Here is a 26,791-nt window from a genome sequence, read left to right as displayed (position 1 = left end):
GAGAGAGAGAGAGGTGTTGTGTGTATGTTGGGTGCACAAACTTGAAGATGGACTTTCCTCAAACTCTCTAAAGAGGTATATTTTTCACACTTCTAACATATCTCCTTTGTTGCAACAATGTGGAGTCCTAAGTTAGGAAGACATAAACCATCATCTAATCATTTTCTTCTCCTTTCTTTCTTTCTTTTTTCACCCATGGAAACTTTAGCTTAGAAAAAATAATCTTATGAGGAGTCAAAATCCAAATAAAGTGGAATATGAGCCCAAGGCATCTACCTAGCCAACATCTCCCATCCTCTACCACCTCCAATAGTACACCCTGAACCTGAATACTCCAGAGAGCCCAGTTTCAAACCTAGTGATCTAATCCATAACCTTATTTGATGTGACGCTTCAGTACCATCGTCTCCACCATTTTGACTCTAATGTTTGCTTGATCTCCTTGAGTTGCCCTATTCAGTTATATCAAATCATTTAAAAGTTTTACCTTCTGTTGAACTGGAATCCACCCATTAGCATCCACCTTTGAGCCCTAGTTTTGTCCACTACTAGAGCATAATGAAGGAAGTCCAATTCCACATCTATGGTATCATGCTCCCTCATTCCCACTTAAGCATCCCCATTTCCTTCAGACATTTATAGTGTGAAACAGCTTGGGTTTTACCTACCACCATAGCCATTCTCATTTGCATATACTCAGGTTTGATACTTGCCTCCTGAGGTCTGATGCCCAGCACTGATAAAGTACAACAGGTTAAGTTCCAAAACATTTAGGTAGAACAAGACAATCACTTCCCTTTTCTGTCTGCATATGCAGCCTAGGACAGGAATACCTTTTATGAAACTGCATCGTAGGACTGTTCTGCACCTAAGAGAGACACCTCCATCCTGCTTTTCTTCAGGTGAACTTTGGCTTTAAGTAGAAGTTTTTGTACATATCCTATAAGTTTCAAGTTATTAAATCTTGCCTGTTGCTGCAGACTGTTGAAAATTCCTAGCCTCAGATCTATCAATGAATGAATGAGAGATCCAGTTCCATTTTCTGTGATTTATCAATCCGATAATTTGATAATTTTAGAAAAAGACAAAGGCAGAGTCCAGCAGGTCATTTCTAGAGACTTTCTTCTAAATTGACATTGACTAGTTAGCATTTAAAAATTTTCATTGTTCAACCAGTTATGAATCCACCCAATTCTGCTATTACTAGTTCACAATCATCTGACATGCTCAGATAAATGAGTGATAAATGTTTAAGTTGAAATCAAGATACCCTTATTACAAGGCTAATTAATAATACCAGCTACAAAAACAAAAACAAAAGATGACAGTCCTCTCTGTGAGCTCTCTGCTGCCTTCTACTGGGAACATTTTTTACGTAATGAGTGAAAAATCATATTTTGAAAAATCTGCTGTGGTATTTTGCTTAAGATTAATGTCAACTACAGTGTCCTATTTTTCATGGAATTTTAGTATATGTTATGATTGCTACTTAATAACAACAAAGCTTGCCATTAATTCTTACATCTTTTTTCCCCTGAGAACTCAAAACTCTGATGTTTTATTTCACCTGTTTTCACATTCCTGGAGGGTGACAGAATGATGGCAACTGTCACTTATAGTCTAGGGTTATAAAAATTCCCTAACTTATTTTAAATGCCCAGGATAAATGTAAAGAACAGTATCAGCAACAATATCACACAACGATTGCCTTTGACAGGAGTGTATTTCTACCTCAAAACAGGTAATATATTTAAAAATCCTTTTAATAATAATATTCCCCCTGGTACTCGCATATAGCTGTTACTCTGACACACAAGTTTGGCCAAAAGAACTCAATGGTCAAAGGCAATTATGTCATTCCGGCCAATATACAGGCTGATCCCTGATTATCTTTTCACAGTAAAAATGTTACTGCCTACTTCATTGCTTTGACATCCAGGAAATCTCACTTTGACTTTGTTACCACATAAGCCCAATGTCTCTCCCTCTGTTACTCTTGCTTTTTCTCAAGGGACTGTTTGTCAGGTTTCATTTGTAATATCCTGACTTTTGAGGTCAACTGTCTCTGACAACCATTTAAATAGTAACATTAATACAACTCTTTTCTTACTTAGTATCATTAAACTTGTATTTGTATATTTGATTTTCTAAAATCAAACAGCTGGCACTGAGCTCTTAAAGTTTTAATTGTATTGTTGTCAAAGAATAATAAATTAGAGAGGAAGATGGATGCTACAAAATGGCAAAGAGAAAGGAGTAAAGCACTTTATACAACTGATACCTCCTTAATTATGCATGTTTTGGACCATATATTTTAAATGAATTAAGAAAAACTACATCAGAGTCCCAGGGTGCTTATTAAAAAAAGTAGATACAGGGTTCTTCCCAGGCCTGCCTCTGAAGACTTGTTATTCATATTCACACACCATCACATTAGACAGAGTCATTTTTAAATGAATCATCTGGAAAATAATTATTTTCCACACACACCCACAATTTATCTATTAATTTAAAATTTAGAATTTGATATATTGGAGTTTCTTGAAATAGACTATTCACAGACTGGTGAACTTGGCAGCAGCCTGGAATTCTTTCCGACATCTCACAGGGGGAAATTGGCTGGAAAAGGAGGACAGCTTGGAAGCACCTCAGTGAGGCGTTACACCTGTGGCCTCTGGGACAGAGCTTTTTCTATGGAAATGGCCAAAAGGGTGAATATTGTGATGGTTGAAAGTGTAATGCAGCCTCCTAAAAAACAGCTGTGATATTATCATTTGTTGGGACAATTTCCAACACAGGCCACCTAAAAATCTGATCATTTTTTTAATCCATAATTATCAGGTTGGAGAAAACACTGTGCTAGGCCTTGAATGTTAGAAAACAATAAAGCTCAGAGTCTCTTTCCTCAAGGATTCATAGGCTAAAGGGGCAAAATCAAGCATTTGATTCTACTTGGACAATCTTTAAATAGCAAGACATTAACCTTCTGATCTGAGTTATCTCACTATTTTGTAGGCCAAATCTAGAGGTAGTTTACCTCCAGGGAAATTCTGAAAAACCAAGCCTTGAATTTTCGGTGTCTTATAAACAATGCCTATCTTATCAGTGCATGTCAGAGTCAAGAGGTGCTTCTCAGGGCATTTGGAAGCCTTTAGTATAAATTTTCCTGTTTTTTTCCCCCCTAAAATGAAGAAAGGCCTTATTTGGTATTTCAGAAATTTGACGTTGTTCGTCACACTTTTCTACTATTATCCTGGCTAATTACAAGCCTGCCTCGAGCCCAAGAGTCATAGGTTTAAGTTTTATTAAGAAATGCTGTAGAGGATAGGAAAGTGAACAAGAAGGCTTGGGTGGGTGGCCAGAGCCCTGGCTCTATCTCTGTTCCATCCCTTACTGATTGGTGGTCTTGGAATGACACTTCCATTCTGAGACTCTGTTCTCATCTCTGAGTGTGCACCAGATCATTTCAAAGGTAACTTTAGGGACAAACATTCAAACATTATCTTGAGAAGCTTAAAATCAGAGAACCTGCTCCCGCTTCATACCATACCTGCTGGTATCGTATCAACAGGCAGAGAACTAAAAATACTGCTTTTAAAAATAATTACATGAATTAAGTCTAAACAAATGTGCATCTTTTCCTTGTAGGAACAAACTTTCAACCATTCTATTCTTTTCTCCACATTGTATTTCTCTTAACTTCTGAATCTTTTTCAGGATGGATAAAACACTATCACACCTATTTCCAAAATAATTTTGTGAGTTTCACAATTGCTCTCAGTCCATAAGATGTCAAGTAGAGTGATGAGTGATTTCCAAATTTTCAGATCCGGAGAGGTAAGCACCAAAATGCAAGGTAACCTACCTATGTATGTTGAAGATATAAATTGAAAAGCTAAAGTAATAGACATTATACACACAAAATGCACACTGACCTAAATAAAACAGAACATTTTGTGGACTGGACTTCTATTAAATCTACTTAGCAGCTTTCTTCAATTTTATTTTTTGTTGGAGAAAAGCATAGATGCATGAATAGTTTATTTTTATAGTCCTCTTAAAGCTAATAAAATCTAATGAATGTTTCAAAAATTGGGGGAAAGGGAGAAGTGAATGAATCCTTGTTTTTCTTAACTTCCTTAAGCTCCAGTTTCCTTATCTACAAGATAAAAATAATACTGCTGGGCTTCCCTGGTGGCGCAGTGGTTGAGAGTCCACCTGCCGATGCGGGGGACACGGGTTTGTGCCCCAGTCCGGGAAGATCCCACAGGCCGCGGAGCCGCTGGGCCCGTGAGCCATGGCCGCTGAGCCTGCGCGTCCAGAGCCTGTGCTCCTCAATGGGAGAGGCCACAACAGTGGGAGGCCCGCGTACCGCAAAAAAAAAAAAATAAATAATAATAATACTGCTACCTACCTCATGGACTTGTGATAATGTGAATAAAGCCCTCTACCCGCTACCTGGTAGGCATTAATGGCTTACTTATGGGTTTCCTAAGCTGACCACGATGCTTGTTACTAAATGCATTTTATCTCTTTTCATTCTGCCATGTTTAATTGTATATTTATTGTGGGATGTGGATATTTATGCTTATTTTACAAGTGAAAAAAAACCAGAATCAGAACTTAAGGTTGTTTTCCAACATCACACAATGCAAGATGGTTAAGGTAGGAAATTACCTCAGGTCTACATGGCTTTAAGCATGTGCTTTTTCTGCTGCATTACACTGTGTCTTCTTGTGCCCTGATCCAAATGTGTGAGCCTTAAAACGTTTGAGCTCACGGGGGAACTTTGAGTTCGTAAATCTACATAGTAGAATCATATCATTGGTTTTTTATGCATGAAAACTAAAATTTACTGAGATTTTGGAAAACTTATGTGTCTTCTGTATCAAAATAAATTTTAGTTTTCAAAGTAATCTTTGGGGTGTGGACCAGTGTTCTCCTTCCATCTGACCAGAGTATTATGAAACTGCCAACTCCCTAGTGACTCAAGTCAATTTGTCTCACTATCTGAGTCCCTTCCTTCCTTCATCCCTTCCTCAAAATACTGTTTTAACCAGTTTTTTAATTTACCATATTCACTTTTGGTTGTTTCCAAGAATGAAATTATCCCATAAAGATCAATACTCGCCAACTTTAAAGATATTCAAAAGAACATAAATATACTAAAAGCATATCTATATGAATAGACCCTAATATTATTTTGTAAAATGACACATTTCAGAATAGATGCAAAGTTTGTTCATTCCTTCCTTCCTTCCTCCCTCCCTTTTTTCCCTAGCACTGTTTTTAAAAGAACATATTATTGAATTTAAACACTCTGACCTAGTATATTTGTTGAAAATTTTGATCTATTTCAACAAATATTTATTGAGTACCTACTGTCAGGCATTGTTCTGAGTTCTTGGGATGTATGAGTAAACAAAACAAATCCTGCCCTGGTGGAGCTTACATTCTGGTGAGAGGGTGACAGAAACAGAAAATAAATATAACATATAAACAATACATTATTTTAGAAGGTGCTAAGTGCTATGGGAAAAGAGAAAAAAATAGAGCAGGTTAAGAGGGTTTGAAAATAGTGGAGTAGGGGGCAGACTGCAAATTTCTATAGAGCAGTCACAGTAGGCCTCAGTAAGAAGGTGATATTTTTGTAAAATTTGAAGGACGTAAGGACATAGCTTTCTAGAGGAAGAGGGTCTCAGGAAGAGAAAATAGCTAGTGCAAAGTTGGGAGTGTACCTGGTTGGATTTGAGACACAGTAAGGATGCTAGTGTGGCTGGGACAGTGAGGTGTACAGAAGCAGAAGAGCTCAGAGAGGAACTGGCAGGTCATGCGGGATGTTGCAAGCCAGTTTAAGGAATGCAGCTTTGACTCTGTGTGAAATGGAGGCCAATGCTATGTTTTGAATAGAAATATAACATGACGAGACTAACTTTTTAAAAAATTCCTCTGGCTGCTGCATTGAGAATAGACTATAGGGGTGAAGGCAGAAAGAGGTGGGGGGCAGGGGTACCAGTTTGGAGACAAGAGATAATGGAACAGGGTGGTAGCAATGGTGGTAAGTGATCATGTATATCAGTGGTTCCCAACCTTTTTGGTACCAGGGACTGGTTTCATGGAAGACAATTTTTCCATGGACCGGGGGTGGGGCAGGGGGATGGTTCAGGTAATACGAGCGATGGGGGGCGGCAGATGAAGCTTCTCTCACTCACCTGCTGCTTACCACCTGCTGTGCAGCCCAGTTCCTAACAGGCCAGGGACCAATAACGGTCCACATCCTGAGGGTTGGGGACCCCTGATGTATATGGCTTTGTACCTTTTATACAGCTTTTAAAGTCAATTAGCCTCTTTAGAAAGTATGCAGACCATGTCAGTCATAACCACAGACATGCACAAGAGCTGATGTACAATAAGGATCTAATAAATATATTCTGGATAGAAAAATGAGTTTTTAGAAATAAAACTAGCTATTACTTACCTAGTACATAATCTCAGTATTTTACACATAATTTTCATGTAATGCTCAACTCATCCCTATGAGGTTGGTACTGTTATGACACCTACCATACTGATGGGGAAACTGAGGCACAAGGTGGTTGTAAAACTCATCCAAGCCCAGGAGGTGGCAGAGCAGAGATGAGACTGATCCCAAGACACCTGCTCTTCACACTATGCAACACTGCTTCAAAGAAGTAAGTTATAATTCACTATAATTCATGGATTCAAAAATCGGAGTTTTTATGCTTGGCATACATTCATTTTCATAACTGCAGAAGCATGATAGGTAAGGTACACACAGACACTAAGATGAAACATACTTTCTTTGAGAAATTAAGTCACCCACATTAAGAAACTCTGAAATGTGCCATAAAAAGCAGCAAATTGTTAGTGATAGTCGAAATTGTACCTTTTATATTTATTCAGTTCTGAAATATGTTGGAGTAGAAAATGTACCATGAGCAATTTGTTGTCTGAAACACTAAAATGGCTTTCTGGCAGACTAAGATAATACATCTTCTCAGTGTAATATTTTATTTGAATGCGTAGAATTGTTGCATTTAAACTTAGTAATGCTACATTTTTCCAACTCGGTGGTGCATATTTTGAGATATATGACTGAAGAATCCAATTATACACCTCGGGAAAAGGGCACGATGAACAGCCAAAGAAAAGGGCTTTATTTAGAAATACAGCACACCAAATTTTTACCTCTAAAGGGGAAAAAAATAAAGGCACATGATTGAGGATTAATGAACCATATGCAAAATTTATTGAATAATTTATTTGGTAAAATAAAGGGACCACATGAAAGAGGTATGTGAAAAATCAGTATTGTCATTTCTGCAGTGTTTAATATTGTAGTAAAATTGAAATACAAAAGGGGTTGTGAAGTTGCTTAAGAAAGACAATTTTAACAGTGAAGAGTCATGAACAAACATGCTTATGTGTTTCTGATAGCACAAGGCTGTCATGAACTCCTTCAGGTCCCTACAATATTAAGAAATCCCTAGGAAGAAGATTTCTTTGTCTAGAAATCAAGTTAAAAAATATACATATGGCTCAAGAATCATGTAGAGGCCCTGCTAATGTTCGAGAATGTCAAATTTTTGATTTTTAAATATACACCTTTTCACAAGCACACTATGTAGTCAGGAATATATATGTGCCTTGCCTTACCAATTAAATGAGACCCTGAAAGTGTCTCAAGACACTTTCCTCCATTGTTCTAACTCAGATTTTCATCTAAATGATAAAAACAATTCACTCAGAACACTTCTATGCATGGTCCGTGTAGCTTCCCAAATGATGACAGAAAAGTAATCAAAGATAGTCAAATATCACATTTTTTGCACACTTACCAAGACAAAGTGAACCTCATTCAAGGAGCCCCTCAGCAATAGAAATGCTGAACATTCAGAATTGCTGGGCACTTAAGAAGATGGAAACCAGAACCTTTGCTACCCAGAAATAATGGAAATTTGCTCTCACAAATTGCCTGATTAAAGACTTTAATCGAAAGGAGACAGCTTCAGAAGTTGTTATGAATCACTTCCAGGCTTGATTTCAACACCTTCACAAATATTCCTTAACTATCTAATTTTTGTCAAGAAATATTCAAGGCAGTGGGTGGAGGAATTTAAAGATGAATAAAATAGTCTCTGCTCTCAAGGAGTTTATTTAGTCAATCAATATGTAATGTCCCCAGGCACTGTTCCAGGACTGGGGATGTAGCAGTGAACAAGATAAATAACCTGGCTTTAAAGAGTTTACATAATAATGGTGCTGGCAATAAACAAGTAATTAAATAAATAAATAAATACTGGTAACATGTCATTTCAGGTGCTGAAAAGTGCAATGCTGAAAAATAAAGCAACTTTAGGGGAGAATGATGGGGACAGAGGGGTTCCTGCTGGAGATGTGGCTGACAAGGAGAACGTTTCTGAGAATGTGGCACCTTCACCAAGACCTGATTGAATTTCAGGAGTGAGCTGTGGGAAAATACACAGAAAAGGAGAGTTCCAGCCCTTAGGTAGGATCCACTTGGGATGCCTGAGCCCAACAAGAAGGCAAATGTGCTAGAATAAAGTGAGTAAAGAAGGGAAAGAAAAGGCTGTGAGGTTGGAGAAGTCACCTGGAGCCAGGTGATACAAGGTCATGGTAAGGGTATTAGATTTTGCCATAAGTGGGAAGAAAAGTCATTCTCAGGTTAAATGCAGGGAATGACATAATCTGACTTATGTTTTATAAGATCATTCAGCTTGGAATATATTTTTAAGGTGGAGTCAACAGTACTTACTGATGGACCGAAGTGAAGTGTGGGAGAAAAAGAGAAATCAAAGGTAACATCTATGATGTTTGAGACACTGGTTGACACTGGGTATCATGTACCCAGATGGGAAACAGTATGAGAGTTGCTGTGTTGGTAAAGGAGATCAGACTTTATCAGCCTTAAGCCTGAATGTGCTAAGTTTGAAATGCCTATTAGACATTAAAATGGAGATGTCCAAGGAAGCCACTGGGTATACTGTGAGAACTACAGATATAAATTAGGAAGTCATAGTGTAAGGATGAAATTTAAAGCCTTAAGACTGAAGGAAATTTCTCCAGCACATGAGTGTAGATAGACATGGGCTAGAGGTCTGAGCCCTCACTGTTCAGATGATAGGAAAATAATGTGAGATCACAGCAGCTAAGGTAGAAGTAGAACTAAGAAAATATCCATGGATATTGAAAGTTGTTCTAAAGATGTATTGCTGTGCAACAAACCATCCAAAAATTTAATGGTGTAAAGTGGCCACCATTTTATAAGCTCATGATTCTATAGGTCATCAATTTAGGGAGGACAAACTAGGAATGGTTTGTCATGTCTGGGACCTCAGCTGGGCTGGCTCAGATAAGCGGGAATGGCTACAGCCACACATCTTGGGCCTCAGTTCTCTACCTGGCCTTTCTACATGCAAGTTTGGACTTTCTCACTTCATAGTGGTCTCAGAGTAGTCAAATATCTTGGTCAAACTCCAAGAAACCAAACTAGAAGCTTCCATTCCCTTAAAGATTGGGCCCTAAATTGGCAGTGTTCCTTCTGCCATAATCTTTTGTTCAAATCAGTATTCACATTCAGCTCATATTCACTTAAGAGGAATACACCCCACCTGACTATAAACTGTTTAAACTACCATGCCAATTTCTCACAGTTATTAACTATTAAAAAATAGTCATTTCCTGAACCACCAATGTATCAAAGCATAAATTAAGAGAAAAATTATCTTTAGACAAATAAAAACACAACATACCAAAACTTATGGGGTACAGCAAAAGCAGTTCTAAGAGGGAAATTTATAGCTACAAACACATTCCTCAAGAAAATGGAAAGACTGCAAATAAACAACCTAATTTTACATCTCAAGGAACTGTAAAAAGAAAAACAAGCTAAGCTTAAAGTTAGCAGAAGGAAGAAAATAATAAAGATTACCGTGGAAATGAATAAAATAGAGAATAGGAAAACAGAAAACACAAAGGTGTTCACCAAACTAAGAGTTGGTTCTTTGAAAAGATAAACAAAATTGACAAACCTTTATCTAGACTCACCAAGGAAAAAAGAGAGAAAACCCAAGCCAACAAAATTATAAATGGAAGAGGAAACATTATAACTGATACCACAGAAATACAAAGGATCATAAGAGGGTACTATGAACAATGATATGCCAACAAACTAGACAAGCTAGAAGAAATGGATAAATTCTTAGAAACATATAACTTACCAGACTGAATCAGGAAAAAAAAATCTGAATATACCAATTACGAGTAGGGGGACTGAATCAGTAATCAAAAATCTCCCAATGGAGAAAAACCAGGACTAGGTGGCTTCATTGATTAATTCTACCAAATATTTAAAGAAGAATTAATCTCAATCTTTCTCAAACTCTTCCAAAAAGAAGAGGAGGAACACTTCTAAACTCCTTTTGTGAGGCTAGCATTACCTTGATACCAAATCCATAAAAGACACTACAAGAAAAGAAAACTACAGGCCAATATTCATGAAGAATATAGATATAAAAATTCTTAATAAAATACTAGCAAACTGAATTCATGAGAATATTAAAAGGATCATTCACCATAATCAAGGGGATTTATCCCTGGATTGCAAGGATGGTTCAACACATACAAATCAATAAATGTGATACATCACAGTAATAGAATGAAAAAAAATGAAATGATCATCCCAACAGATGTAGAAAAAGCATTTGACAAAATTCAATATCTGTTCATGATAAAAACTCTCAACAAATTAGATACAGAAGGAATGTATCTTAGGATGATAAAGGCCATATATGACAAGCCTACAGCTAACATCATGCTCAGTGGTGAAGGGTTGAAATCTTCCGTCTAAGATCAGGAAAAGACAATACTGCTCTTCTCATTACTCATATTCATCATAGCATTGGAAGTCCTAGGCAGAGCAAACAGGCAAGAAACAAAAGGCATTAGAATTTTAAAAAAGGAGTAAAATTGCCTTTATTTGCAGATGACATACATTTATATATAGAAGACGCTAAATACTCAAATCTAATCAATCTCATTCAGTAAGGTTGCAGGATAAAAAATTAACATACAGAAATCAGTAGAGTTTCTATACACTAACAGTGAGTTATCTGAAAAAGAAATAAAGAAAAAAGGATTCCATTTATGACAGCATCAAAAATAATAAAACATTTAGGAATAATTTACCAAGGAGATGAAATATCTCTACTCTGAAAACTACAAGACACTGATAAAAGAAAGCAAAGAAGATTCAAATAAATAAAAAAATATTCTGTGCTCATGGATTGGAATAATTTAAATTGTTAAAATGTCCATACTACCCAAAGCCATCTATAAATTCAATGCAATTGCTATCAAGATTACAATGATGGGGCTTCCCTGGTGGCGCAGTGGTTGAGAGTCCGCCTGCCAATTCAGGGGACATGGGTTCGTGCCCCGGTCTGGGAAGATCCCACATGCCGCAGAGTGGCTGGGCCCGTAAGCCATGGCTGCTGAGCCTGTGTGTCCAGAGCCTGTTCTCCGCAACAGGATAGGCCACAACAGTGAGAGGCCCGCGTACCACAAAAAAAGATTACAATGGTTTTTTTTTTTTTTTTTTTTTTTTTTTTACAGAGGTAGAGAAAACAAGCCTGAAATAGATATGAAACCACAAAAGATCCAAATAGCCAAAGGAATCCTGAGAAAGAATAACAAAGTAGAGGCATCACATTCCTAACTTCAAGCTGTATTATAAAGCTATACTAACCAAAACAGTATGGTACTGGAATTAAATAGACACATAAACCAAAGGAACAAAATTGAGAACCTAGAAATAAACCTATGCATACACAGTCAACTACTACTTGACAAGAGAGCAATGAATACTCAGATGAAGAAAAGACAGTTTCTTCATAAATGGTGCTAGGAAGATTGGATCTTCACATGAATTCTGTCTTACAGCACTGACAAAAATTAACTTGAAATGGATGAAAGACTTAAATGTAAGTGTTAAAGCCATAAAACTACTAGAAAAAAAATAGGAAAAATATTCCTCGATACAGGTCTTGGCAATGATTTTTTGGAGATGACACCTAAAGGGCAAGCAACAAAATCAAAAATAAACAAGTGGGACTACCTCAAACTAAACACTTCTACACATCAAAACAAGTGATCAACAAAATAGCAAGGCACTTCACAGAATGAGAGAAAATATCTGCAAATCATATATATAATTAGGGGTTAATATTCAAAATATATAAAGAATTCATACAACTCAATAGCAGAAAACCATAATCCAGTTTAAAAAATGGGCAAAGGACCTAAATATGGGCAAAGGACTGGTTACCACAAAGCTCCTAGAGGAAAACATAGGCAAACCACTCTTTGACACAGATCACAGCAATATTTTTTTGGATCCTTCTCCTAGAGCAATGGAAACAAAAGCAAAAATAAACAAATGGGACCTAATCAAACCTAAAAGATTTTGCACAGTGAAGGAAACTATAAACAAAAAAGACAACCTACAGAATGGGAGAAAATATTTACAAATGATGCAACTGACAAGGGATTAAGTTCCAAAATATACAAATAGCTCATACAATATCCAAAAAAAACAATCAAAAAATTGGCAGAAGACCTAAATAGGCATTTCTCCAAAGAAAACATATGAATGGCCAACAGGCACATGAAAAGACACTCAATATCACTAATTACCAGAGAAATGTAAATCAAGACTACAATGAAGTATCACCTCACCCCGGTCAGAATGGCCATCATCAAGAAGTCTACAAATAGGGGAACCTTCAAGATGGCAAAGGAGTTAAGACATGGAGATAACCTTCCTCCCCACAAATACATCAAAAATACATCTACATGTGGACCAACTCCTACAAAACACCTACTGAATGCTGGCAGAAGACCTCAGACTTCCCAAAAGGCAAGAAACTCCCCATGTACCTAGGTAGGGCAAAAGAAAAAAGGAAAAACAGAGACAAAAGAATAGGAACAGGACCTGCACCTCAGGGAGGGAGCTGTGAAGGAGAAAAACTTTCCACACACTAGCAAGCCCTTTCACTGGTGGAGACAGGGTGGGTGGAGGGTGGGGGGCAAGCTTCAAAGCCATGGAGTAGAGTGCAGTGAAAGGGGTGCAGAGGGCAAAGCAGAGAGATTCCTGCACAGAGGATTGGAGCAGACCAGCACTCATCAGCCTGAGAGGTTTGTCTGCTCACCCACTGGGGTGAGTGGGGTCTGGGAGCTGAGGCTCCGGCTTCAGAGTTCAGATCCCAGGGAGAGGACTGGGGTGGGCTGTGTGAAAACAGCCTGAAGGGGGCTAGTGTGCCACAGCTAGATGGGAAGGAGTCCGGGAAAAAGTCTGGAACTGCCTAAGAGGCAAGAAACCATTATTTCAGGGTGCATGAGGAGAGGGGATTCAGCACCACCTAAATAAGCTCCAGAGACAGGCATGAGCCACAGCTATCAGTGTGGAAACCAGAGATGGGCATGAAATGCTAATGCTGTTGCTGCAGCCACTAAGAAGCCTGTGTGAGCACAGGTCACAATCCACATCCCCCCTCCTGGGAGCCTGTGCAGCCCGCCACTGCCAGGGTCCCGTGATCCAGGGACAACTTGCCCGGGAGATCACATGGTGCGCCTCAGGCTGTTGCAATGTTACGCAGGTCTCCGCCTCCGCATCTGTACCCCTTCCTCCCCCCGGCCTAAGTGAGCCAGAGCTCCCTAATCAGCTGCTACTTTCACCCCATCCTGTCTGGGCAGGGAACAGACACCCTCAGGCCACCTACATGCAGAGGCGGGGCCAAATCCAAAGCTGAACCCCAGGAGCTGTGCGAACAATGAGGAGAATGGGAAAACTCTCCCAGCAGCCTCAGGAGCAGCGGATTAAATCCCCACAATCAAATTGATGTACCCTGCATCTCTGGAATACCTGAAAAGACAACAAATCATCCCAAAACTGAAGTGGCAGACTTTGGGAGCAACTGCAGACTTGGGATTTCCTAATCTGTTTCTGTTTTATGTTTATCTTACTTTAGTATTTAGAGCTTATTATCATTGGTAGATCTGTTTACTGATTTGGTTGCTCTCTTCCTATTTTTTTTTTTTTTGCTGTGGCCTCTCCTGTTGTGGAGCACAGGCTCTGGACGCGCAGGCTCAGCGGCTCTGGACGCGCAGGCTCAGCGGCCATGGCTCATGGGCCCAGCCACTCCACGGCATGCGGGATCCTCCCAGACCGGGGCACGAACCCGTGTCCCCTGCATCGGCAGGTGTACTCTCAACCACTGTGCCACCAGGGAAGACCTCCTTTTTTATATATATATATCTTTTCTTTAACCTTTTTCTCTTTTGGTGAGTGTGTATGTGTATGCTTCTTTGTGTGATTTTCTCTATATAGCTTTGCTGTCACCGTTGGTACTAGGGTCTGTTTTATTTTTATTTTGTCATATAGTTTTTAGTGCTTATTATCATTGGTGGATTTGTTTATTGGTTTGGCTGCTCTCTTCTTTCTTTTTCTTAACACAATTTTATTTTTCATAATTTTTTTATTTTTTATTTTAATAACCATATTTTATTTATTTTCCTTTCTTTCTTTCCTTTTTTTCTCCCTTTTCTTCAGAGCCATGTGGCTGACAGGGTCCTGTTGCTCTGGCCAGGTATCAGGTCTGAGCCTCAGAGGTGGGAGAGCCGAGTGAAGGACCTTGGTCCACCAGACACGTCACGGCACCACATAACATCAATGGTGAAAGCTCTCCCACAGATCTCCATCTCAACACTAAGACCCAGCTCTACTCAACGATCAGCAAGCTACAGTGCTTGACACCCTATGGCAAACAACTAGCAACACAGAACACACCGCAACCATAAGCAGAGAGGCTGCCTAAAAACATAGTAAGTCCACAGACACCCCAAAACACACCACCGCTCACAGTCCTGCCCACCAGAAAGACAAGATCCAGCCTCATCCACCAGAACACAGGCACTAGTCCCCTCCACCAGGAAGCCTACACAACCCACTGAACCAAACTTACCCACTAGGGGAAGACAGCAAATAAAAAACGGGATCTATGAACCTGCAGCCTGCGAAAAGGAGACCCAACACAGTAAGTTAAGCAAAATGAGAAGAAAGAGGAATACACAGCAGATGAAGGAGCAAGACAAAAACCCACCAGACCAAAAAAAAGAAGAGGAAATAGGCAGTCTACCTGAAAAAGAGTTCAGAATAATGACAGTAAAGATGATCCAAAATCTTGGAAACAGAATGGAGAAAATACAAGAAAGGTTTAACAAGGACCTAGAAGAACTAAAGAGCAAACAACCAATGATGAACAACACAATAAATGAAATTAAGTATTCTCTAGAAGGAATCAATAGCAGAATTACTGAGGCAGAAGGATGGATAAGTGACCTGGAAAATAAAGTAGTGGAAATAACTACTGCAGAGCAGAATAAAGAAAAAAGAATGAAAAGAATTGAGGACAGTCTTACTGTCCTGGGACAGTAATCTCTGGGACAACATTAAATGCACCAACATTCGAATTATAGGGGTCCCAGAAGAAGAAGAGAAAAAGAAAGGGACTGAGAAAATATTTGAAGAGATTATAGTTGAAAACTTCCCTAACATGGGAAAGGAAATAATCAAGTCCAGGAAGCTCAGAGAGTCCCATACAGGATAAATCCAAAGAGAAACATGCCAAGACACATATTTGTCAAACTATCAAAAATTAAATTCAAAGAAAAAATATTAAAAGCAGCAAGGTAAAAGCAACAAATAACATACAAGGGAATCCCCATAAGGTTAACACCTGATATTTCAGCAGAAACTCTGCAAGCCAGAAGGGAGTGGCAGGACATATTTAAAGTGATGAAAGGGAATAAACTACAACCAAGATTACTCTATCCAGCAAAGATCTCACTCAGATTCAACAGAGAAATTAAAAGCTTTACAGACAAGTAAAAGCTAAGAGAATTCAGCACCACCAAACCAGCATTACAACAAATAGTAAAGGAACGTCTCTAGGCAGGAAACACAGAGAAGGAAAAGGCTTACAATAACAAATCCAAAACAATTAAGAAAATCGTAATAGGAACATACATATCAATAATTACCTTAAATGTAAAAGGATTAAATGTCCCAACCAAAAGACACAGACTGGCTGAATGGATACGAAAACAAGACTTGTATATGTGCTATCTATAAGAGGGCCACTTCAGAACTAGGGACACATACAGACTGAAAGTGAGGGGATGGAAAAAGATATCCCATGCAAATGGAAATCCAAAGAAAGCTGGAGTAGCAATTCTCATATCAGACAAAATAGACTTTAAAATAGAGATTGTTACAAGAGACAAAGAAGGACACTACATAATGATCAAGGGATCAATCCAAGAAGAAGTTATAACAATTGTAAATATTTATGCACACAACACTGGAGCACCTCAATACATAAGGCAAATGCTAACAGCCATAAAAGGGGAAATCGACAGTTACACAATCATAGTAGGGGACTTTAAACCCTACTGTCACCAATGGACAGATCATCCAAAATGAAAATAAATAAGGAAACACAAGCTTTAAATGATACATTAAACAAGATGGAGTTAATTGATATTTATAGGACATTCCATCCAAAAACAACAAAATACACTTTCTTCTCAAGTGCTCATGGAACATTCTCCAGGACAGATCATATCTTGGGTCACAAATCAAGCCTTGGTAAATTTAAGAAAATTGAAATCGTCTCAGTATCTTTTCAGACCACAACACTATGAGACTAGGTATCATAATTCTAGGAAAAAAATCTGTAAAATATACAAACACATGGAGGCTAAACAATACACTACTAAATAACCAAGAGATCACTGAATAAAGCAAAGTGGAAATCAAAAAATACCTAGAAACAAATGAAAATGAAAACAGGATGACCCAAAATCTAGGGGATGCAGCAAAAGCAGTTCTAACAGGGTAGTATATAGCAATACAATCCTATCTCAAGAAACAAGAAACATCTCAAAGAAATGTAACCTTACGCCTAAAGCAATTAGAGAAAAAAGAACAAAAAAACCCCAAAAGTTAGCAGAAGAAAAGAAATCATAAAGATCAGATCAGAAATAAACTAAAATGAAATTAAAGAACCAATATCAAAGATCATTAAAACTAAATGCTGATTCTTTGAGAAGATAAACAAAATTGATAAACCATTAACCAGACTCACCAAGAAAAAAAGGGAGAAGATTCAAATCAATAGAATTAGAAATGAAAAAGGAGAAGTAACAACTGACACTGCAGAAATACAAAGGATCATGAGAGATTACTCCAAGCAACTATATGACAATAAAATGGACAACCTGGAAGAAGTGGACAAATTCTTAGAAAAGCACAAATTTCTGAGACTGAACCAGGAAGAAATAGAAAATATGAACAGACCAATCACAAGCACTGAAATTGAAACTGTGATTAAAAATCTTCCAACAAACAAAAGCCCAGAACCAGATGGCTTCACAAGAAAACACCCTGATCAAAAAATGGGCAGAAGACCTAAATAAACATTTCTCCATAGAAGACACAGAGATGACCAACAGGCACATGAAAAGATGCTCAACATTGCTAATCAGAGAAATGCAAATCAAAACTACAATGAGGTATCACTTCACATTGGTCAAAATGGCCATCATCAAAAAAGTCTATAAATAATAAATGCTGGAGAGGGTATGGAGAAAAGGGAACCCTCCTACACTGTTGGTGGGGATGTAGATTGGTGCAGCCACTATGGAGAACAGTATGGAGATTCCTTAAAAAACTAAAAATAGAACTACCATATGATTCAACAATCCCACTGCTGGGCAAATATCCAGAAAAGATGAAACCTCTAATTCAAAAAGATACATGCACCCCAATGTTCATAGCAGCACTACTTACAATAGCCAGGACATGGAAGCAACCTAAATGTCTATCAACAGATGAATGGATAAGGAAGATGTGATATATATATAAAATGGAACATTACTCAGCCATAAAAAAGAATGAAATAATGCCACTTGCAGCAACATGGACGGACCTAGAGATTATCATATGTAAGTGAAGGCAGACAGACAGAGAAAGACAAATATCATGGGCTATCACTTACATGTGGTATGTTAAAAAAAATGATACAGATGAACTTATTAACAAAACAGAAATTGACTCACAGACATTGAAAACAAACTTATGGCTACCAAAGGGTAAAGGAGAGTAGGGATAAATTAGGAGTGTGGGATTAACAGATACATGCTATTATATATAAAATAAACAACAAGGACCTACTGTATAGCACAGGGAACTATGTTCAATATCTTGTAATAACCTATAATGGAAAAGAATCTTAAAAATAATACATATATACGTATAACTGAATCACTTTGCCATACAACTGAAACACAACATTGTAAATCAACTATATTTCAGATAAAAAATAAAACAAAACTTCATAAGATTTCAATTTTTTAAAAATGGCTTGGGGCTTCCCTGGTGGCGCAGTGGTTGAGAGTCCGCCTGCCGATGCAGGGGATGCGGGTTCGTGCCCCGGTCTGGGAAGATCCCACATGCCGCGGAGCAGCTGGGCCCGTGAGCCATGGCCGCTGAGCCCGCGAGTCCGGAGCCTGTGCTCCGCAGCGGGAGAGGCCACAGCAGTGAGAGGCCCGCGTACCACAAAAAAAAAAAAAAAAAAAGGCTGGATAATTTAACACAAACAAATCACAAAAAACAAATTCCAAGTCACATGGCAAATATAAAGAACCCTCTGCCTTTATTTTAAAGGAAAAGAAGCAGTCATTAAACGCTGGTCAGAAGAAATGAAGAATAACGGGAACCAGAATATCAAATTCTCAAAAGAAGGATCAATGGGAAAATAAATTATTTGATTTTTCCAAAATGTTCTCTTTTTATATTCACTGCCAAGTAACATCTTTGATTCTTTTTCAGAAGTGAAATACCTGTTAAGTATTATAAACGTACTATAACATTTACTTTTCGTGTTGTGTGCAAATACTTTGCACTCCTCACCTCTTTAAAATCCTGAAAAGTGCCTGCCCACACAGGTCTTCTGTGGTATTTTAAACACACATCTGAATTTGTTGGCCATATGTACTGTAACTCCAACTGCCATGTTCATCTGATGACACAGACTGGATTTGGTTTAGCAACCCAATTTAGATTTTGAAATTTATATGATCTCTGCTCTGAATAGCACCTCAAACCCCAGTATTTTATTACACAAAGGATTTGCAGTAATACCACCATCAAAATGTTCAAGTTTATGGAAATACTACGGTACACAAATTTTCTTTTGCCCTTGAATATAATAATATTGCAATGCATACTGTTTCAAATCAGCTTGATCTTTTTTATGTTGAGTTCATGTTTTTTTCATCTCTTGATTCAGTTACTTAGAACATAGCCTCAAGGAAGCAGATGGTAAGTGGGTGAGTAAAGACCTGAACTGTGATTCCAAAACTAGCTAAGTCCCAGAGATTAGTTGGTCAAGTGCCCTTTTTCCCCCGCCAGAGACAGTATATCTGAATTTTTCCAAAGGTGTCAATACTAATGATCATCTTCACTGTGTTTAAACTGTGTTTAAACAGAGCACATATTTCAGGAATAATTATCAGGGTTTTTTGGTAGTTATTTCTTAGTAGAAATAAGACATTCTGTTTCCACTGTTGGAAATATTTCAGAGGTTACAGGGAAAATCAGATATAATAAGTTTTATACCAAGAATTACATCAAGTCAATCATATTCCCAAATGTCTTGTGGTACCTGTTTATACCATCAAAGTAGAGTAGATGGATTTACTACAAGTGAAGCTGAATTATGGAAACAGAAAAGTGCCACTAGATTACTGCTTTGACAGATATAAAATTAGATCATATGCAATTGCTAATATCAATATTTGACTCTTGACTTTCAAAATGCCAATTTCATGTTGTTCAACCCAGAATAGCTAATATTCACTAAGCACTAAGGATTTTATATGTATTCAATCACTTAATCTTCATAGCCATGCAGTGTGGTAGGTATCATAGTAATTTCCATTTTACAGATGACCAAAAAAAATCCACAGAGGGGTTCAGAATATCCTTTCAATCATACAGATAGTATGTCTTAGAGCTGGGTTTAGAACCCAAGTGCTCTAGCTATCATACCCAAGTTCTTACTCCCTGGGCTACACTTATTTTATATTTAGTCCCCAGAATATAAGTTAATTAAATTCACATTCCAACTCTGAATTACAAAATACACCAAATGACTGGTACCCATTAACCAAAATGTATAGCTGAATTCCAGACCGATACATTACTTCCTCCCAGACAGCTCCACCTGGATATCCTGCAGACTTCTACTATTCAACACCTCTAAAAGAAACCTTACCATCTTCCCTCACACTTCCCATGGGCCCATGCCAAAATCCTGGGTATTTTTCTTGGATTCCTTCTCCATTTCAAGTTAAATCATTTATCAGGTTCAGTCATTGCTACTTCCTGTTTCATTTTCACACCTACCCTCTTCCCTCCACCACCTCTACAAGAGTCCCTGATGTGGACAATTATAATAGAGTCTTATTGTCCTACTTTTGTCAACCAGAGCTTTTACCAATGGGTAGCCCAATTCTACTAGAAAAGGATCACAGTATGACTCTTCTTCCTTCATAATAATTTAGAACTGGTCCATACATAGCATATTTGCATCCTCCTTGTCCTCAGTGGTTGCCGATAGCATATCCGTGTTACTTCTGACCATGTGGGAAAACATTCTGCTATTCTTCCCACCACCCTGGTTTGCACAGGCTGCCTCTCCTGTTTGGCTGAGCTTAAGGGAATACTGCAAGGCTTGCCCTTGCCCTGGCATGTACTTGGGAGATAAGACCAAGGGCCAATCCATCCAAGGCTTCTATCACCACCTACATCACTAGTCCTGCAGCCTGCCCAAAGACAGGGGACAAGGGAAAGTATGTTTGCTGACCAACAACTAACTCCCATGTTTTTTCTGTCACTCTCTTCTCTACTTTTCATATAGCAAACTTTATTTAGCCTCAGAGACATTAAAACAGGGCTGGCTGATCATATGTCCTTCTAGATTATTTTGTCTTATGCTTGGTCCTTAGCTTCTTAGTTTCAAAATTCAAGAATTTGCCTCACCAGCTGTTTCTGCTGGGTCATTCCTGCCCAGAGGACAGTAAGTACCAAATATTCTTACTTCTTATTACTGCTTGAAAAAGGAAAGGTATAAAAGTATAGAGAAAAAAACAGGATTACTACACCAAAATATTTTTGCACTATATACGTTCCAGTTTTTTTATTTTAATTTTAATCTTATTTAATCATTACTACAGTGAAAACTCAATTCTGTTAATTAAGGCTAATGTTTTTAGTAACAGTGAAACATTGAAAGGACAAATTTTACAACATTAAGCATTTCCTCCAATCCCACTTTAGGACTCACACTGTACTTTGAATAGACCTCCTACATGTGGTTCAATCTTCCTTAAAAATATTTTTTGCCTAATAATCATTTGTAATTAGCATACCGATAAATCAGGTTGTATAGCTATCTAACTTTATATATGCATTTAAATTACATTTTTTTACTCATTTGCTCCAACAAGTTAAATCTAGTTCCATCATTAGTTTTGAAATGTGTGACTTTTAAATTAATGAGAACTCAATTTTACTATGCTGTAGAATAGAATGTAAAATGAAGAGAAGCCAATAATGTTTTTTAATGGGTCATTAAGTTTATTTAAAATTTTTAGATTTTCTAAAAAAACATATCTCAAACTTTAAAAAGTTCAAATAGAAAAAAAAAAAAAAACCTGAACAAAGAGTTTAAGAAGTGCTAAATCATTTCTGCAATCAGTTACCCAAGACACTTAGTGTAATTTTACTCTTATCACTTTTGGCTGTGATTATTGAAAAACAAATTATTTGTAAATGCTGATTATAGTACTTCCTTCAGAGGATTATTTTGAGGATTAATTGAGATAGAACAGAGCTTGACACATGATAAATTCTTGATGAATGCATAATAAATATGTTTCTGGTAGGAAACCATCAGAGAAAGACAGAACTGTCCCTGATACTGCATAGAAAGTGAGACATTCTTGACTGCTGATGTCCTGGGGTGCTTGCTGGCAAGGATCACAGAGTATGTGGCTGTAATGGGGAGGGGAGGTCGTTCAGGGTGCTGAGAATCTAACAGGATGAGGAAGTGCACAGTGTATAGAAGGCCTTTGGCTGCCAAGGAGCAGCCCGGGCATGCAAAGCATGGGCAATTTCCAAAAGGTAGAGACACAGAAACAAGATAACCTACCATAGAAAGAAGGAAAAAGGGAAAGTAAACTTAGAGAAAACTACAGGAAGGGCGGCAAAGCCCTAGGTAATAAGATAGTCAGATCCTGAGTAAAAGACAAGTTTCTTTTCTTTTTTTTTCGTTTTTCCTCAACTTGATTTTTTAAAAAATTTTTATTGGAGTATAGTTGCCTTACAATGTTGTGTTAGTTTCTACTGTACAGCAAAGTGAATCAATTATACGTATATATATCTCCCCTCTTTTTTGGATTTCCTTCCCATTTAGGTCACCACAGAGCACTGAGTAGAGGTCCCTGTGCTATACAGTAGGTTCTCATTAGTTATCTATTTTATATATAGTCTCAATAGTGTTTAGACATCAATCCCAATCTCCCAGTTCATCCCACCCCCCCTTTCCCCATTGGTTTTCATACGTGTGTCTCTATTTCTGCTTTGTAAATAAGATCGTCTATACCAATTTTTTCAGATTGCACATATATGCGTTAATATACGATACTTGTTTTTCTGACTTACTTCACTCTGTATGACAGTCTCTAGGTCCATTCACATCTCTACAAATGACCCAATTTCATTCCTTTTTATGGCTGAGTAATATTCCACTGTATATATTTACCACATCTTCTTTATTGATTCATCTTTCGATGGACATTTAGATTGTTTCCATGTTCTGGCTATTGTAAACAGTGCTGCAATGAACATTGGGGTGCATGTGTCCTTTTGAATTATGGTTTTCTCTGGGTATATGCCCAGTAGTGGGATTGCTGGGTCACATGCTGGGGAGGGTGTGGAGAAAAGGGAACCCTCTTGCACTGTTGGTGGGAATGTAAATTGATACAGCCACTATGGAGAACAGTATGGAGCTTCCTTAAAGAAAAGACAAGTTTCTAGCTGAGCTCTTCCTCCTACAGAACCAGAGGCAGATCAAGAACAGTACCCAGACACTGACAAGGAAACAGTGAACTGATAGAATTCACTGAGACTTAGTTGTCAAAATTAAATTAGATACAGCACTTTCTTTTAAACGTTAATGCATATCGTATAATTATAATACACGGTTATTCTTTTTCTTTTTTTAAGATGTTGGGGGTAGGAGTTTATAAATTTATTTATTTTTGCTGTGTTGGGTCTTCGTTTCTGTGTGAGGGCTCTCTCTAGCTGTGACAAGCGGGGGCCACTCTTCATCGCGGTGCGCGGCCTCTCTTGTTGCGGAGCACAGGCTCCAGATGCGCAGGCTCAGTAGTTGTGGCTTACGGGCCTAGTTGCTCTGCGGCATGTGGGATCCTCCCAGACCAGGGCCCGAACGCGTGTCCCTGCATTAGCAGGCAGATTCTCAACCACTGCGCCACCAGGGAAGCCCCACAGTTATTCTTAAGCACACATTTATTTCTCTAATTCAAGTTTCAGTTAAAAATTCTGAGAATTGATTATATTTTTATAAACCATCTGATAACAGACAAAGTCGGAGAAAAGTATATCTGATGAGGTTAATCTTTCATTTCTCAACCAATTTAGAATAAAATTTCAGAGGGAGGAATGTTCAGAATTGAAATAATGAATAGCAATGGTAGTTACGTAAATATATTGAAATGTTTGTATATGAAATTTTTGATATTTTAAAAATTACTTGAGAACCATTTATCTTCATCATGATTATGTTAAATCTACCAAGTCATTTGATAAATGATGAAATGGAATATGTTATTAAGTCATTATTTTGGGGTCATTAGTTAGTCATTTAAGACCACAATCATTGTGGGGACAAACAGTAGGGAACTTCATAAACTAAGGTCCTTGAACTGTGTTTTCATGAAGCATGTGGAGAATGATAAATTGAAGACCATCCCACCCACACACAGTGATGTATTGGCTTCTCATTTTCTGCCTCCCTGTTTTCATAGGCTTCCCACCTCATTTTCTCTTCATGCTGCATGATTCTAACCCTTATTTTCCATTGATATCATCACTGTATATTTATTCCTTTCCTTTCTAAAAGAGAACACTAAAGAGAAAGAATGGCAAATGTTACAGAAAAATCCATCTGCTTTGTTTAAATATATCCTTGAAATTTAAAGGAAGAGCTTAATTTAGGTTCAACTTAAATTGTTTACTTATTTTTCTTTTTAGCACTCTTTATACATGTAATTGATTATTTGTGATTACTTTTTAATTTTTCATTTAATTTCTGGCTTTTCTAGCACAGTGACCCCAGGACAAGGTAGAATCTGCCTTGATAGATAGATTCTATTTAGAATTTTTACAGGTAGAAATTTTTATATCCTTGGCAACCACCACAGTGCCTACACATGGTAAGCACTGTAAACTTCTGTGGACAGAAAGATTTCTTAAATATGCATTAATCACTCATTCATCCATTCAACCTCAGAATGAAAGACATTAGTCTAGGAGTAGATCTACAGCTGCACACAAAGTTCTTACCCTAATGGAGCTTAAACTCTAGAAGGGGATACAGACAAGGAACTATTAAAGAGATAATTATAAGATATGATTTCAGGTACTGATGAACGTTATGAATAAAAAAATGGAAAGAATGATGGGGTATTATGGGGCAGGGGCCTGTTTTAGACAGAGTTGGTGTGTGAAAACAAACTACAGGGATATCAGAATGCAGAAGTCAAAAGAAAGCAACTTATGGAAGGCCTTAGAAGTCTTGGTCAGGACTTTATTCTGAGTTTGATGAGAAGCTTTTGGAGGGTCATAGAGGAATGAGGTAATATGATTTAAATTTTAAAAGAAGCACTTTGACTATTATATAGTAGAGCAAGATGGATATCAAAGAGAGTGGTTAAGGCTTTGCAACAGTCTAGAAGAGATGAGAAGTGGTCGGGTTTGAGCTTTGTTTAGAAGTAGAGATGACAGTATTTCGTGATGGTACTTGGATGCCAAATTATCAGTTTAGTACTTAAAGTTATACAACTCTTAATACAAGTTTTGTAAAATGGAGGTCATAGCTTTTATCCCCCCACATAAAGGTGCTCTGTTTGGTCCACTTCCTACATGGTATCACACTCAAAGAAACAAAATATAACATTCTAAAAAATGCACTGTAAGAAATTCAAACTTTTATTGAATTCTCTTGGAAAGTACTAAGGGGATTCATCTCATACAACCAACGCTCTTAAAATTCCCTTTCACCACGTTCTTTTCCTCTGCTTCTTACGTGGCTCAACAGATGCCTCCCCCACCCCCCCATTCTCTCTATTCTCTCTCTCAATTCTCCCTCAACCAGCTCAGCCAGAACCAACTCATCTCCCTCTCTTCCGGTCCTCTTGGCAGTTTCTCTCTCTCTGTCCCAAGATACTCTTGGCCTCTTTGGTAAAGGCAGATCAAGATGCTGCTCTGGGTATCTTTCATTTCTCCTCCCTGTCCATTACCCACTCGGCACAGTGGAGACCAGACTGGGCAGCCGTCATAAGAGCAAAGCCACGTTTTGCCCCTCTGACATTTATTATATGGACCACAAGCCAGAGAAAAGAGATCTAAAAGAGCTGGACATCAGCTTAACTAAAATTTAAACTAGAAATATCAACAGGCCATTTTGAGGAACAGTATGGAAAAGTAACCAAGATCTTGCTGTTTGTTAACCAGAACTGAAATACGTACTCACTTGTATTCCTGAATAACTGTCTTGAAAATCAAAGGAACAGTTTTCTGGAGTACACTACTACACCATGCATTATTTAGGTATGAGGATGTTGTAAATTTTCAACTGATTTGGGAATCATTATTTTGAAAATTCTTATTTTGGGGGACTTGACTCATCCTTATCTTGATGAACCTCTTTATAGAATTTTATTTAAGTTGTAGGTTTTTCTATTCTAAATTTAATTTTTATTCATTCAGTTATTATAAAATACATTAACAGTTGATTAGTATTTTAAAGTACAACTATATTTCTTTGATTATAAAATAGACAGCTGTACTTCAGTAAAACATATGATTAACAAGAGAGTAAAAGAGTCAGTAGATAAAATATATCTTTGTAAATGTTGCAATGATTCATATAATTATAACTTTAATTCCCTATAATATATTCAAAACTGCTTATGGAATATTAAATATGGTACTATAATTGTACCTTTCATAAACCTCTTATTTTAATAAGAGTTGCCAAAATCAGGTCTTTATTTCCCATATTTTCATTTTTTTTTCAACTAACGATGTTAACCTCTTATGTGCTTGCTAAGTATTACTCTATATAAATATGTGTATAAGAAAGGTCATTTTAGAGACACAAATGAAACATGAACACCTTTTTAAAAATAACTTATTTTTTCTTTTAATAATGGTTTGCTATAATATAAATGGAAAATATAGAAAAACATATAATAAAAACAAAAATTGCAAACCGTTGCTATAACAGAATATGGAAATAATATAAATATATTATATAATATA

Source organism: Aethalodelphis obliquidens, unplaced genomic scaffold (genome assembly GCF_003676395.1).
Source record: "Aethalodelphis obliquidens isolate GAN/ISIS:26980383/991018 unplaced genomic scaffold, ASM367639v1 scaffold81, whole genome shotgun sequence".
Taxonomy (NCBI): domain Eukaryota; kingdom Metazoa; phylum Chordata; class Mammalia; order Artiodactyla; family Delphinidae; genus Aethalodelphis; species Aethalodelphis obliquidens.
The sequence above is the reverse complement of the archived record's forward strand: the minus strand, read 5'-3'. Positions refer to the sequence as shown.